Raw genomic sequence first — 13,285 nt, 5'->3', positions numbered from 1 at the left:
GGTGGGGGGAAAGGAGGGGGCCATCTATGAGGGTGGGGGGAAAGAGGGGGCCATCTATGAGGGTGGGGGGAAAGAGGGGGCCATCTATGAGGGTGGGGGGAAAGAGGGGGCCATCTATGAGGGTGGGGGGAAAGAGGGGGCCATCTATGAGGGTGGGGGGAAAGAGGGGGCCATCTATGAGGGTGGGGGGAAAGAGGGGGCCATCTATGAGGGTGGGGGGGAAGGAGGGGGGCATCTATGAGGGTGGGGGAGAAGGAGGGGGGCATCTATGAGGGTGGGGGGAAGAGGGGGCCATTTATGAGGGTGGGGGGAAAGAGGGGGGCCATCTATGAGGGTGGGGGGAAGGAGGGGGCCATCTATGAGGGTGGGGGGTAGGAGGGGGCCATCTATGAGGGTGGGGGGAAGGAGGGGCCATCTATGAGGGTGGGGGGAAAGAGGGGCCATCTATGAGGGTGGGGGGGGAAGGGGACCATCTATAAGGGAGGGAGGAAGGGGACCATCTATAAAGGGGGGGAAAGGGGACCATCTATAAGGGAGGGGGGGAAGGGGACCATCTATAAGGGAGGGTGGGGGGAGAGGGGGCCATCTATAAGGGAGGGTGGGGGGAGAGGGGACCATCCATAAGGGAGGGTGAGGAGAGAGGGGGCCATCTATAAGGGAGGGGGTATAGGGGGCCATCTATAAGGGAGGGGGTAGAGGGGGCCATCTATAAGGGAGGGGGTAGAGGGGGCCATCTATAAGGGAGGGGGGCAACATAGGGGGAGAGGGAATACACAGAGGGGGGCATATATTATTAGGAGGTCACATAGAGTCAGGGCTACCCACTAAATGAGGGTGTAAAGGGGACAGTACAGATGTGCAGTGTGTATAGAGATAAGGATGGTGTCAGAGTGTGGAGCCTAATATGTCTGTCTGGCAGATTCTGTGGATTCGTGGCTCGGAGAAGTTCTCATAACGGCCCAGGACGGATGGAGAAGATGATGAAAAGGAAAGAACTCCGATCAGAAAAGACGTCTCCTGTGAGTCACCTGATATAACTGCACAGTAATGTATATGGTGTATAGAGCCTGTGTAGAGCTGGGGCCACCTCTATATGACTGGATGAGGTGATTTAGTGTACTGGATTTGGTCAGTAACAATATGGTGGTGATGGTAGTGGTTGTGGTGTGGCGGTAATGTTTCCTCCCTATATACTGGTATTACTGGTAATATTGGTCTCAGTATACAGGATTTGGTCGGTAACAGTATGGCGGTAATAGGTAATATCTGTCTTGGTGTGTGTGTGTGTGTATATATATATATATATATATATATATATATATATATATATATACATACAGTGGTACCTTGGTTTAAGAGTAACTTCGTTTAAGAGCGCTTTGGTTTAAGAGCTCACAGTTTTTCAAAATTGTGACTTGGTTTAAGAGCATTGCTTTGGTTTAAGAACTTCCTGTATCGGGTGGGAGCGCGAGTGGAGAAGGGGCATGGCCTGCATAGCGGGGTCTACAGCACTGTACTCTAAACACCTTCCAAATCATAGCAGATCCCCTTCAGGCTGGGGCTTACATCAGGGGACAGGACTGTGGGGGGGGGGGTAATCTCTCCATAGCTGTAACCCCTCTCTCCCCGGACAGAGAGTGCTGCATGTATGTACCCACATCTGTCCTGCTCATTCCTTCCTGCTCCCTGCAGTCTCTGTCAGCCCTTGTGTTTCCCATCCTCTCCATTACTGTACAGTACAGAATAATAAATATATTTGGGGTGCGGAACCAATTGTCTGCATTTACATGATTTCTTATAGGAAAATTTGCTTTGGTTTAAGAGTGGATTTGGATTACAAGCACGGTCCTGGAACGAATTATGCTCATAATCCAAGGCACCACTGTGTGTGTATATATATATATATATATATATATATATATATACACAAACACACACAACAATAGCATCACTTGGTCGTGAAAGGAGGGGGGGGGGGCCCAAGTTGGCCTCTCGCACCAGGGCCCAGGAGACATTAGCTACGCCCCTGTATATATATACAGTATATACACAGTGCACAGTACAACTTCTTCTGTCCTGTATGCTGGGTGTAATCCTCAGGCACGGGCACGCAGCAATTCCCCCACGTCCTCCATCCTCAGCAACATCCCGCTAACTTTTCATCCGCCTCCTGCAAGGGAACTGTTGGCGTCTATGAGCAGCGAACTGCTCTTTGATGATGATGAGCACGTGGACGAAGAGACAGGGGCAGTGGCGGAACTACCGCCGTAGTAGCCGTAGCGTCCGCTACGGGGCCCCGCAGTATCGGGGGCCCGTGGCGCGGGCCCCCGGAGCTCACATAGCCTGTAGCACCTGGCGGCCGAGCAGTCGGGTGCTACAGCTGTTTGGAGTCCAGGGGTGTCCTGGGGATTCCCAGGCAGCAAAGGTGACAGGCTCGGAGTGGCTTGGCGTCCGCCGGGGGCCGGCGCAAGTACTTCCGGCCCAGGGACTTCCAGCACTCTAACAAGCGCTCCTCTGTACAGGCTATGGGCGGACGCTGAGCTCACTGGTACCTGTGCTGCCGGGGATGCTGCCCCCCCTTGCCACCGTATTTCTGTCCCGGCAGCACAGGTACCAGTGAGCTCAGCGTCCGCCCCCAGCCTGTACTTCCGGCAAAGGAGCGCTTGTTAGAGATGCACCCTGCGCCGGAAGTACTTGCCCCGGCGGACACTGAGCCACTCTGAGCCCGACACCTGTGCTGCCCGGGAATCCCCAGGACGCCCCCCCGGGAGAAGAGGAGAAGACAGCCGACGGGGGAGTTGTGTTTTTTTTTATTTTCTATCTGCTTTTCAAAGGGGGATAATACAGGGTGGGGCCATCTATGGGGGATATACAGGGGGGGACATCTATGGGGGATATACAGGGGGGGCATCTATGGGGGATATACAGGGGGCCATCTATGGGGATATACAGGGGGGACATCTATGGGGGATATACAGGGGGGACATCTATGGGGGATATACAGGGGGCATCTATAGGGGGATAATACAGGGTGGGGCCATCTATGGGGGATATACAGGGGGGACATCTATGGGGGATAATACAGGGTGGGGCCAACTATGGGGGATATACAGGGGGGACATTATGGGGGATACACAGTGGGCCATCTATGGGGGATATACAGGGGGGACATCTATGGGGGATAATACAGGGTGGGGCCATCTATGGGGGATATACAGGGGACCATCTATGGGGGATATACAGGGGGGACATCTATGGGGGATATACAGGGGGGACATCTATGGGGGATATACAGGGGGCATCTATAGGGGGATAATACAGGGTGGGGCCATCTATGGGGGATATACAGGGGGGACATCTATGGGGGATAATACAGGGTGGGGCCAACTATGGGGGATATACAGGGGGGACATTATGGGGGATATACAGTGGGCCATCTATGGGGGATATACAGGGGGGACATCTATGGGGGATAATACAGGGTGGGGCCATCTATGGGGGATATACAGGGGACCATCTATGGGGGATATACAGGGGGGACATCTATGGGGGATATACAGGGGGGACATCTATGGGGGATAATACAGGGGGGACATCTATGGGGGATATAAAGGGGAAACATCTATTGGGAATATACAGAGGGCCATCTATGGGGGATATACAGGGGGGACATCTATCGGGGATATACAGGGGGGGCAATCTATGGGGGATATACAGGGGGCCATCTATGGGGGATATAAAGGGGGCATTTATAAGGGGACCAAATGAGAGGGCATCTATAAGGGGGATGGACAACACGGGGGGTAATTTATAAGGGGCCAACAAGGGTGGCATCAGTAAAGGGGAATACACAGAGGGGCATATACTTTAAGGGGATCACATAGTGTCAGGGCTATCCACTAAACAAGGGTGTAAAGGGGCCAATACAGATGTGCAGTGTGTATAGAGATGAGGATGGTGCCAGAGTGAAGAGCCTAATATGTTTCTCTGGCAGATTCTGTGGATTCGTGGCTCGGAGAAGTTCTAATGGCCCAGGAAGGATGAAGAAGAAAAGGAAAAGGAAACAACTCCGATCAGAGAAGACGCCCCCTGTGAGTCACTTAATATAACTGTACTGTAATTTATAAGGTGTACAGAACCTGTGTAGAGCGGGCGTGGGGGCCCCCAATAAAAAGTTTGCTATGGGGCCCAGCCATTTCTAGTTACGCCCCTGGACAGGGGACAATCAAGTGCAGGGCATAGCTGTGTCGGAGGCGATATCAGAGCAGGCTCATGTTAGGCCTGGCAGGAGAGCAGTAGGCAGTAGAGGAGAGAGGGCTGGGCAGGAGCCTGGACAGGATGATGCTACATCGGATGTTACATAGGATCCACGGCAGGATTTGGCTTATTCGACAGATTCGTCAACCGGGAATCCGTCCGTCAGCAGGCCCGCCACAACTAAAAAGCAGACAGGCAGCAGTAGTCAACTAACAAGTGGGAAGCGTAGCCGGGACAGGCAGATAACCACTGGGGAAACCTCCTCCACTGCAGGTCCTAGTATCGGCAGCGCCCGCCCATCCTTGCAGCCTGTCGGTACTAGACTTTACATCTCGCCTGTGTGGCAGTTTTTTAAAAAGTGCCCGGAGGATAATTTGTGGTCATCTGTCACCTGTGCGACAGGTGCATTAAAAGAGGCAAGAGTTGCCATCCTGGCACCAGCGCCATGGCCATATAAAGCGCCACCACCTTTCCACCTGGGAGAAATGGGGTGATAGTTGGTCACAGCAGGCCCAGGCAGAGCCGAGGTCAACAGCAGCAGGAAGCAGCAGTAGTCAGGGGGGCCTTTCACAGAGTCAGACCTCCTCTGTGGAAAGGAGTGTGGCTTCACTCCCTTCTTCGGCTGGTGGCCTCTGTGTTGCTAGCAGTAGGCAGCCTGGCATCATGGAGTCCCTATACTGGAGGCAGACATATGCACCCAGCAATCCCGCAGCAGTCAAGCTAAACTACCACCTGGCCAAGTTGCTGGTGCTCCAGGCTTTGCCGTTTAAAGTTGTTGAGTTGCAGAGTCGACAACTTTAAACGGCAGAGCCTGGAGCACCAGCAACTTGGCCAGTAGTCGACACTACTTTTCCAACACAGCTATCTCGGTCATGTACAGCTATGTTCGCGAAAAGGTTGCTGACTCGCTGAGCAATTCAGTGAGCAGACATGTACATTTAACCACAGACATCTGGAGCTGTAATTACGGGCAAGGGCAGTATATGTCCATTACTGCTCAGTGGGTAAATGTAATATGGCCGGCGGACCCCCAGCAACTTGGCCAGGGAAGGGCGATGACACCACCCCGTTGTCACAGCAGGGTTCCTGTGTCGCGGTCCTCCTCCACCTCCTCCAGTAGGTCCAAAACCTCCTCAACCGCCAGTGTTCCTCCCTTGAACCACTTGGGTGTAGCACAGAGGTGTCACGCTGTGCTGCATCTAGCCTGCCTGGGTGAAAGAGGAGTGAGGAGCTGCACCGCCTGCTTGAGACGGAAATCCTCTCGTGGCTGACTCCACGCCATCTTAAAGTTGGGACGGTGGTGAGTGACAATGGGAGCAACATTCTCTCCGCGCTGCGTCGAGGAGCTATGAGGCATGCCCCCTGTATGGCACATGTTTTAATCCTAATAGTTACACACTTTCTAAAGTCTTCATCCCATTTACAGACTGTCCTGTCAATGGCTCGAAAGCTGTGTAACCATTTCAGCCATTCAAGTCGCTCTCACCACATCCTCCTCGACCTGCAGCGGAGGAATGGTCTTCCCAACCATCGTCTGATTTGCGATGTAGCCACGCGGTGGAACTCCACCCTCCACATACTGGACCGGCTCTATGAGCAGAGGAAGGCCTTGACTGATTTCCTCTTGATGCAGGCAAACAAGGCAACTCCCCTGTGTAACCTGGAGCTCGGCCAGTGGCAGCTCATGCGTGACACCTGCCGCTTGCTAAGACCCTTTGAGGAGGTCACCTTTCTGGTCAGTGGGCAAGACACAGGACTGAGTGCCATCATACCCATGCTTCATGTACTGGAGCTGATGCTGATGCCACTCAGTGGCGAGGGGGAAGAGGTCTTGCCACTGTCACAGCCTGGGTCACTGGAGGAAGGCTTGGCGGAAGAGGAGGGAGAAGAAGTTGAGGAGAAGGAGGAGGACCTGAACGCACAGGAACTCTTAGGGGAGCCGGGTGGAGGAGAAGGAGATGAGCCTTCCTGCCAGACCAGAGGGGGGCCAGAGGAGGATATGCAGGGCTATGAGGAGGATAAGGAGGATGGAGGCAGTACCCATTGGCAGTATGCTGTGGAGACGGAGGCGGGGACTCCTTCCCACTCCCTGGTGGAAATGGCTAAGCGCATGTTGATATGCTTTCGGGCCGACCCACGCTTGCAAAGGATTCGTCAACGGGATGAATTCTGGCTGGCCACACTACTGGACCAACGGTATCGCAACAAACTGTGTGAATTCATTCACCCTTTCCCAACGGGAGGAAAAAATTAATTATTATAGAGAGGAGCTGGGTGCACAGTTAGTGGCAGCCTTTGGAACACAATGCTCTCATTCACGCCATTCCCACCAGGGCCACACCAGCAGCGCTGCCTCCTCCATATCCTCCTCTAGCAGCTTGGGTGGCATGAGCAGTGGCACCAGTCTGAGCCTGATATCCATGATGCACGCTTTCATGCAGCCACAGGCCGGGGTAACAGGAGCACCCGCACAGCAGCAGGACATAGCGGCAAACCTCAAACAGCAACTCCAGGTGTTTTTGGACTCTACGTTGCCACCTAACGTCCCCGAACCCCTGGACTACTGGGTGGGAAAATTAGATGTCTGGCCACAACTCGCTGAATTTGCTTTGGACATACTCTCCTGTCCGGCCAGCAGTGTGTCATCCGAGCGAGTTCTCAGCACAGCAGTTCATATTGTCAGTCCCAGGAGAACCAGATTGTCCTGTGATAGTGTGGAGTGTCTGACTTTCATCAAAATGAACGCCACATGGATAGATAAGGACTTTGTGACACCTGCTCCTGATACAACAGAGTAGGATATGGTCGTGTTGTCACCAAGATGTAGGACCTTTTCTGCTTTTATTATGGCCTATATGTGAACTAGACCATACTGGTCATTCCACCATTCCTGCTGCTGCTGCTGCCGCCCTGCTACCTCTCGCCTGTCCATGGACCTCATTATTCTGCCTCCGCTGCTCATGTCACCCCATTAAAACTGCTACCCCTGCCCTGGCCTCCATGTTGGCTACTGCCGCTCCTGCCCTGGTCTCCATATAGGCTACTGCTGGGCCTTCACTGGCCTTCATGTTGACTACTTCTGCTCCTGCCCTGGCCTGAATGTTGGCTACTGCGGCTCCTGCCCTGGCCTCCCTGTTGGCTACTGCTGGGCCTTGACTGGCATCTAGGTTGACTACTGCTGTGCCTGCCCTTGCCTCAATGTTGGCTACTGCTGGGCCTTGACTGGCATCTAGGTTTCCAACTGCTGTGCCTGCCCTTGCCTCCATGTTGGCTACTGCTGGGCCTTAACTGGCATCTAGGTTGACTACTGCTGTGCCTGCCCTTGCCTCAATGTTGGCTACTGCTGGGTCTTGACTGGCATCTAGGTTGACTACTGCTGTGCCTGCCCTTGCCTCAATGTGGGCTACTGCTGGGTCTTGACTGGCATCTAGGTTTCCAACTGCTGTGCCTGCCCTTGCCTCCATATTGGCTACTGCTGGGCCTTGACTGGCATCGAGGTTGACTACTGCTGTGCCTGCTCTTGCCTCAATGTTGGCTACTGCTGGGCCTTAACTGGCATCTAGGTTGACTACTGCTGTGCCTGCCCTTGCCTCAATGTTGGCTACTGCTGGGTCTTGACTGGCATCTAGGTTGACTACTGCTGTGCCTGCCCTTGCCTCAATGTGGGCTACTGCTGGGTCTTGACTGGCATCTAGGTTTCCAACTGCTGTGCCTGCCCTTGCCTCCATATTGGCTACTGCTGGGCCTTGACTGGCATCGAGGTTGACTACTGCTGTGCCTGCTCTTGCCTCAATGTTGGCTACTGCTGGGCCTTAACTGGCATCTAGGTTGACTACTGGTGTGCCTGCCCTTGCCTCATTGCTGACTACTGTTGCTCCTGCCTGGCCTCCATGTTGGCTACTGCTGATCCTGCCTGGCCTCCATGTTGGCTACTGCTGATCCTGCCTGGCCTCTATGTTGACTACTGCTGCTCCTGTACTGGCCTCAAATGACTATTGCTGGACCTCCAATAGCCTCCAATGACTACTGCTGCTCCTTCACTGCATTTGTGACCTTTTTCCTGACTTTCAGATATCGAAAAGATAATGATGTTTCTGACATGTAGAGCCCTAAACTCAACCAAATACACTACCCCCGTATCATATAGATGCTTTAAACTATGAAATCCAAAGAAATCCGAAATTTGGTCGGACCGAACTTCCCGAAAAAATCCGAAAGTCCGATCGGACCGAACTTTTGAAAAGTTCGCTCATCTCTACTCCTGTCCTGTATGCTGTGTGTAATCCTCAGTGTATATATAAATACAGTGCACAGTACCACTTCTCCTGTCCTGTATGCTAGGTGTAATCCTCAGTGTGTGTATGTGTGTGTGTATATATATATATATATATATATATATATATATACACATACATACAGTGCACAGTACCACTTCTCCTGCCCTGTATGCTGGGTGTAATCCTCAGTATATATATACAGTGCACAGTACCACTTTACCTGTCCTGTATGCTGAGTGTATTCCTCAATGTGTATATATATATATATATATATATACATACAGTGCACAGTACCACTTCTCCTGTCCTGTATGCTGGGCGTAATGCTCAGTATATATACAGTGCACAGTATCACTTCTCCTGTCCTGTATGCTGGGTGTAATCCTCAGTATATATATATACAGTGCACAGTATCACTTCTCCTGTCCTGTATGCTGGGTGTAATCCTCAGTATATATATATACAGTGCACAGTACCACTTCACCTGTCCTGTATGCTGGGTGTATTCCTCAATGTGTATATATATATATATATATATATATATATATATATATACACAGTGCACAGTACCACTTCTCCTGTCCTGTATGCTGGGCGTAATGCTCAGTATATATACAGTGCACAGTATCACTTCTCCTGTCCTGTATGCTGGGTGTAATCCTCAGTATATATATACAGTGTCCTGTATACTGGGTGTAATCCCCAGTATATATATACAGTGCACAGTATCACTTCTCCTGTCCTGTATGCTGGGTGTAATCCTCAGTATATATATATACTGCACAGTACCACTTCTCCTGTCCTGTATGCTGGATGTAATCCTCAGTATATATATACAGTGTCCTGTATACTGGGTGTAATCCCCAGTATATATATACAGTGCACAGTACCACTTCTCCTGTCCTGTATACTGGGTGTAATCCTCAGTATATATATATATATATATATATATATATATATATATATATATATATATATATATATAAACTGCACAGTACCACTTCTCCTGTCCTGTATGCTGGGTGTAATCCCCAGTATATATATACAGTGCACAGTACCACTTCTCCTGTCCTGTATACTTGGTGTAACCCTCGGTATCGTATGACACGGGCAGTGAGGTGGGCAGGACATACATTGATCCTTGGGGGTTGTCCACTGGAAAGCTATGGAAGGTCTGCTTGGCAGTTTTGTGGGTGAGGATGAATTAGGGGGGTGGAGCACTGGGCTTTGTCAGTCCACAGTCTGTGTACGGGGGGCCAAACAGTATACCACACCTCCATGGGAGTATACACATAATGCCATATGACTAGGAACATGGCTGGAGATCTCCATGTAACCTGTAAGAAAAATGCCAGGAGACAGGGAGGAGAGGTGCAGTGACCGGGGGCACAGGGAGGACAGGGACAGTGACCGGGGGCACAGGGAGGAGAGGGGCAGTGACCGGGGGTACAGGGAGGAGAGGGGCAGTGACCGGGGGTACAGGGAGGAGAGGTGCAGTGACCGGGGGCACAGGGAGGACAGGGACAGTGACCGGGGGCACAGGGAGGAGAGGGGCAGTGACCGGGGGTACAGGGAGGAGAGGTGCAGTGACCGGGGGCACAGGGAGGACAGGGGCAGTGACCGGGGGTACAGGGAGGAGAGGGGCAGTGACCGGGGGCACAGGGAGGACAGGGGCAGTGACCGGGGGTACAGGGAGGACAGGGGCAGTGACCGGGGGTAGTGACCGGGGGTACAGGGAGGAGAGGGGCAGTGACCGGGGGTACAGGGTGGAGAGGGGCAGTGACCGGGGGTACAGGGAGGAGAGGGGCAGTGACCGGGGGCACAGGGAGGACAGGGGCAGTGACCGGGGGTACAGGGAGGAGAGGGGCAGTGACCGGGGGTACAGGGAGGAGAGGGGCAGTGACCGGGGGTACAGGGAGGAGAGGGGCAGTGACCGGGGGCACAGGGAGGAGAGGGGCAGTGACCGGGGGCACAGGGAGGACAGGGGCACAGGGAGGAGAGGGGCAGTGACCGGGGGCACAGGGAGGACAGGGGCACAGGGAGGAGAGGGGCAGTGACCGGGGGAACAGGGAGGAGAGGGGCAGTGACCGGGGGAACAGGGAGGACAGGGGCAGTGACCGGGGGTCCAGGGAGGAGAGGTGCAGTGACCAGGGGTCCAGGGAGGACGGGGCAGTGACCGGGGGTCCAGGGAGGAGAGGGGCAGTGACCGGGGGCACACGGAAGACAGGGTGGCAGTGACCGGGGGCACAGGGTGGAGAGAGGCAGTGACCGGGGGCACAGGGAGGACAGGGGCAGTGACCGGGGGTACAGGGAGGAGAGGGGCAGTGACCGGGGGTACAGGGAGGAGAGGTGCAGTGACCGGGGGTACAGGGAGGACAGGGGCAGTGACCGGGGGCACAGGGAGAAGAGGGGCAGTGACCGGGGGCACACGGAAGACAGGGTGGCAGTGACCGGGGGCACAGGGAGGAGAGGGGCAGTGACCGGGGGCACACGGAAGACAGGGTGGCAGTGACCGGGGGCACAGGGTGGAGAGAGGCAGTGACCGGGGGCACAGGGAGGACAGGGGCAGTGACCAGGGGTACAGGGAGGAGAGGGGCAGTGACCGGGGGTACAGGGAGGAGAGGTGCAGTGACCGGGGGTACAGGGAGGACAGGGGCAGTGACCGGGGGCACAGGGAGGAGTGGTGCAGTGACCGGGGGTACAGGGAGGACAGGGGCAGTGACCGGGGGTACAGGGAGGAGAGGTGCAGTGACCGGGGGTACAGGGAGGAGAGGGGCAGTGACCGGGGGCACAGAGAGGAGAGGGGCAGTGACCGGGGGCACAGGGAGGAGAGGGGCAGTGACCGGGGGCACAGGGAGGAGAGGTGCAGTGACCGGGGGTACAGGGAGGACAGGGGCAGTGACCGGGGGCACAGGGAGGAGAGGGGCAGTGACCGGGGGCACAGGGAGGAGAGGGGCAGTGACCGGGGGCACAGGGAGGAGAGGGGCAGTGACTGAGGGTACAGTAAGGACAGGGGCAGTGACTGGGAGCACAGAGAGGAGAGGGGCAGTGACCGGGGGCACAGGGAGGAGAGGGGCAGTGACCGGGGGCACAGGGAGGAGAGGTGCAGTGACCGGGGGTACAGGGAGGAGAGGGGCAGTGACCGGGGGCACAGGGAGGACAGGGGCAGTGACCGGGGGCACAGGGAGGAGTGGTGCAGTGACCGGGGGTACAGGGAGGAGAGGGGCAGTGACCGGGGGCACAGGGAGGAGAGGGGCAGTGACTGAGGGTACAGTAAGGACAGGGGCAGTGACTGGGGGCACAGGGAGGAAAAGGGGAGTCACTTTGGACAGTGAGTGGAGTACTGTATATCTCCCCAGTGCAGCACACATTGATTTTAAACTACAGCAGAGTTCTGTCTTTGCGGCACCCATTGGGTTGTAAGTATAGCAGAGCATTGTAGACCCCATCCCTCAAACGCAGCACCCTGTGAGTTGTGGTTGAGCAGACCCCATCCCCCAGTGAGTTGTGTTCGAGCAGACCCCATTCCCCAGTGAGTTGTAGTGGAGCAGACCCCATTCCCCAGTGCAGCACCCTGTGAGTTGTGGTGGAGCAGATCCCATCCCCCAGTGCAGCACCCAGTATTGGAGCAGACCCCATCCCCCAGTGCAGCACCCTGTGAGTTGTGTTGGAGCAGATCCCATCCCCCAGTGCAGCACCCAGTATTGGAGCAGACCCCATCCCACAGTGCAGCACCCAGTGAGTTGGGCTGGAGCAGACCCCATCCCACAGTGCAGCACCCAGTGAGTTGGGCTGGAGCAGAGCAATTTCCCAGTGCAGCAGCAGACCCCATCCCCCAGTGCAGCTCCCAGTGCTGGAGCAGACCCCATCCCCCAGTGCAGCACCCAGTGAGTTGTGCTGGAGCAGACCCCATCCCCCAGTGCAGCACCCTGTGTTGGAGCAGACCCCATCCCCCAGTGCAGCACCCTGTGAGTTGTGCTGGAGCAGACCCCATCCCCCAGTGCAGCACCCTGTGTTGGAGCAGACCCCATCCCCCAGTGCAGCACCCAGTGAGTTGTGCTGGAGCAGACCCCATCCCCCAGTGCAGCACCCTGTGTTGGAGCAGACCCCATCCCCCAGTGCAGCACCCTGTGAGTTGTGCTGGAGCAGACCCCATCCCCCAGTGCAGCACCCTGTGTTGGAGCAGACCCCATCCCCCAGTGCAGCACCCTGTGAGTTGTGCTGGAGCAGACCCCATCCCCCAGTGCAGCACCCAGTGAGTTGTGCTGGAGCAGACCCCATCCCCCAGTGCAGCACCCTGTGAGTTGTGCTGGAGCAGACCCCATCCCCCAGTGCAGCACCCTGTGAGTTGTGCTGGAGCAGACCCCATCCCCCAGTGCAGCACCCTGTGAGTTGTGCTGGAGCAGAGCACTTTCCCAGTGCAGCTCCCAGTGCTGGCTGCCTCTGCTGCAGGATCTCCTCCCCCTCACTCTCCTCCTCTTCTGAGCAGCAGACACACAACAAAGTTACTTTGCAGTAGGAGCTGCAGGACCCCGCCTGCTCTGCTCCCCCCCTGCAGCAGACACTGAGGACCCCCAGATGATCTGCAGCCCCTGGGATATCAGCACAATGTGCGTCAGCTGAGAGGTGAGCTGCTGGGATAAGTGCTGCATCATTCAGTCTGGGGAGCTGCTGGACTCTGCATGCTGTAGGTAGGTAATGCAGAGCTGGATGTGAGCGGGGGCAGGGATGGGGGCTCATCGGCTCTATAT

At 55.3% G+C, this 13,285-nt stretch overlaps 1 protein-coding gene across 3 annotated transcripts in view; it reads left to right on the top strand.

Annotated features, from left to right (window-relative positions):
• The first annotated feature begins 13,010 nt into the window (after positions 1 to 13,010).
• Positions 13,011 to 13,285, top strand: part of RAB11FIP5 (RAB11 family interacting protein 5) — a 44,509-nt gene continuing 44,234 nt past the window's right edge. For 2 of the 3 annotated variants that reach the window (XR_011363912.1, XM_069977174.1), the window contains exon 1: positions 13,011 to 13,225. The gene's annotated coding sequence lies outside the window, so the exon portion shown is untranslated. The remainder of the gene's footprint in view (positions 13,226 to 13,285) is intronic. The other variant, XM_069977175.1, reaches the window with a different exon arrangement.

This window comes from Dendropsophus ebraccatus, chromosome 7 (assembly GCF_027789765.1).
Source record: "Dendropsophus ebraccatus isolate aDenEbr1 chromosome 7, aDenEbr1.pat, whole genome shotgun sequence".
Taxonomy (NCBI): Eukaryota; Metazoa; Chordata; class Amphibia; order Anura; family Hylidae; genus Dendropsophus; species Dendropsophus ebraccatus.
The sequence above is the reverse complement of the archived record's forward strand: the minus strand, read 5'-3'. Positions and strand labels throughout refer to the sequence as shown.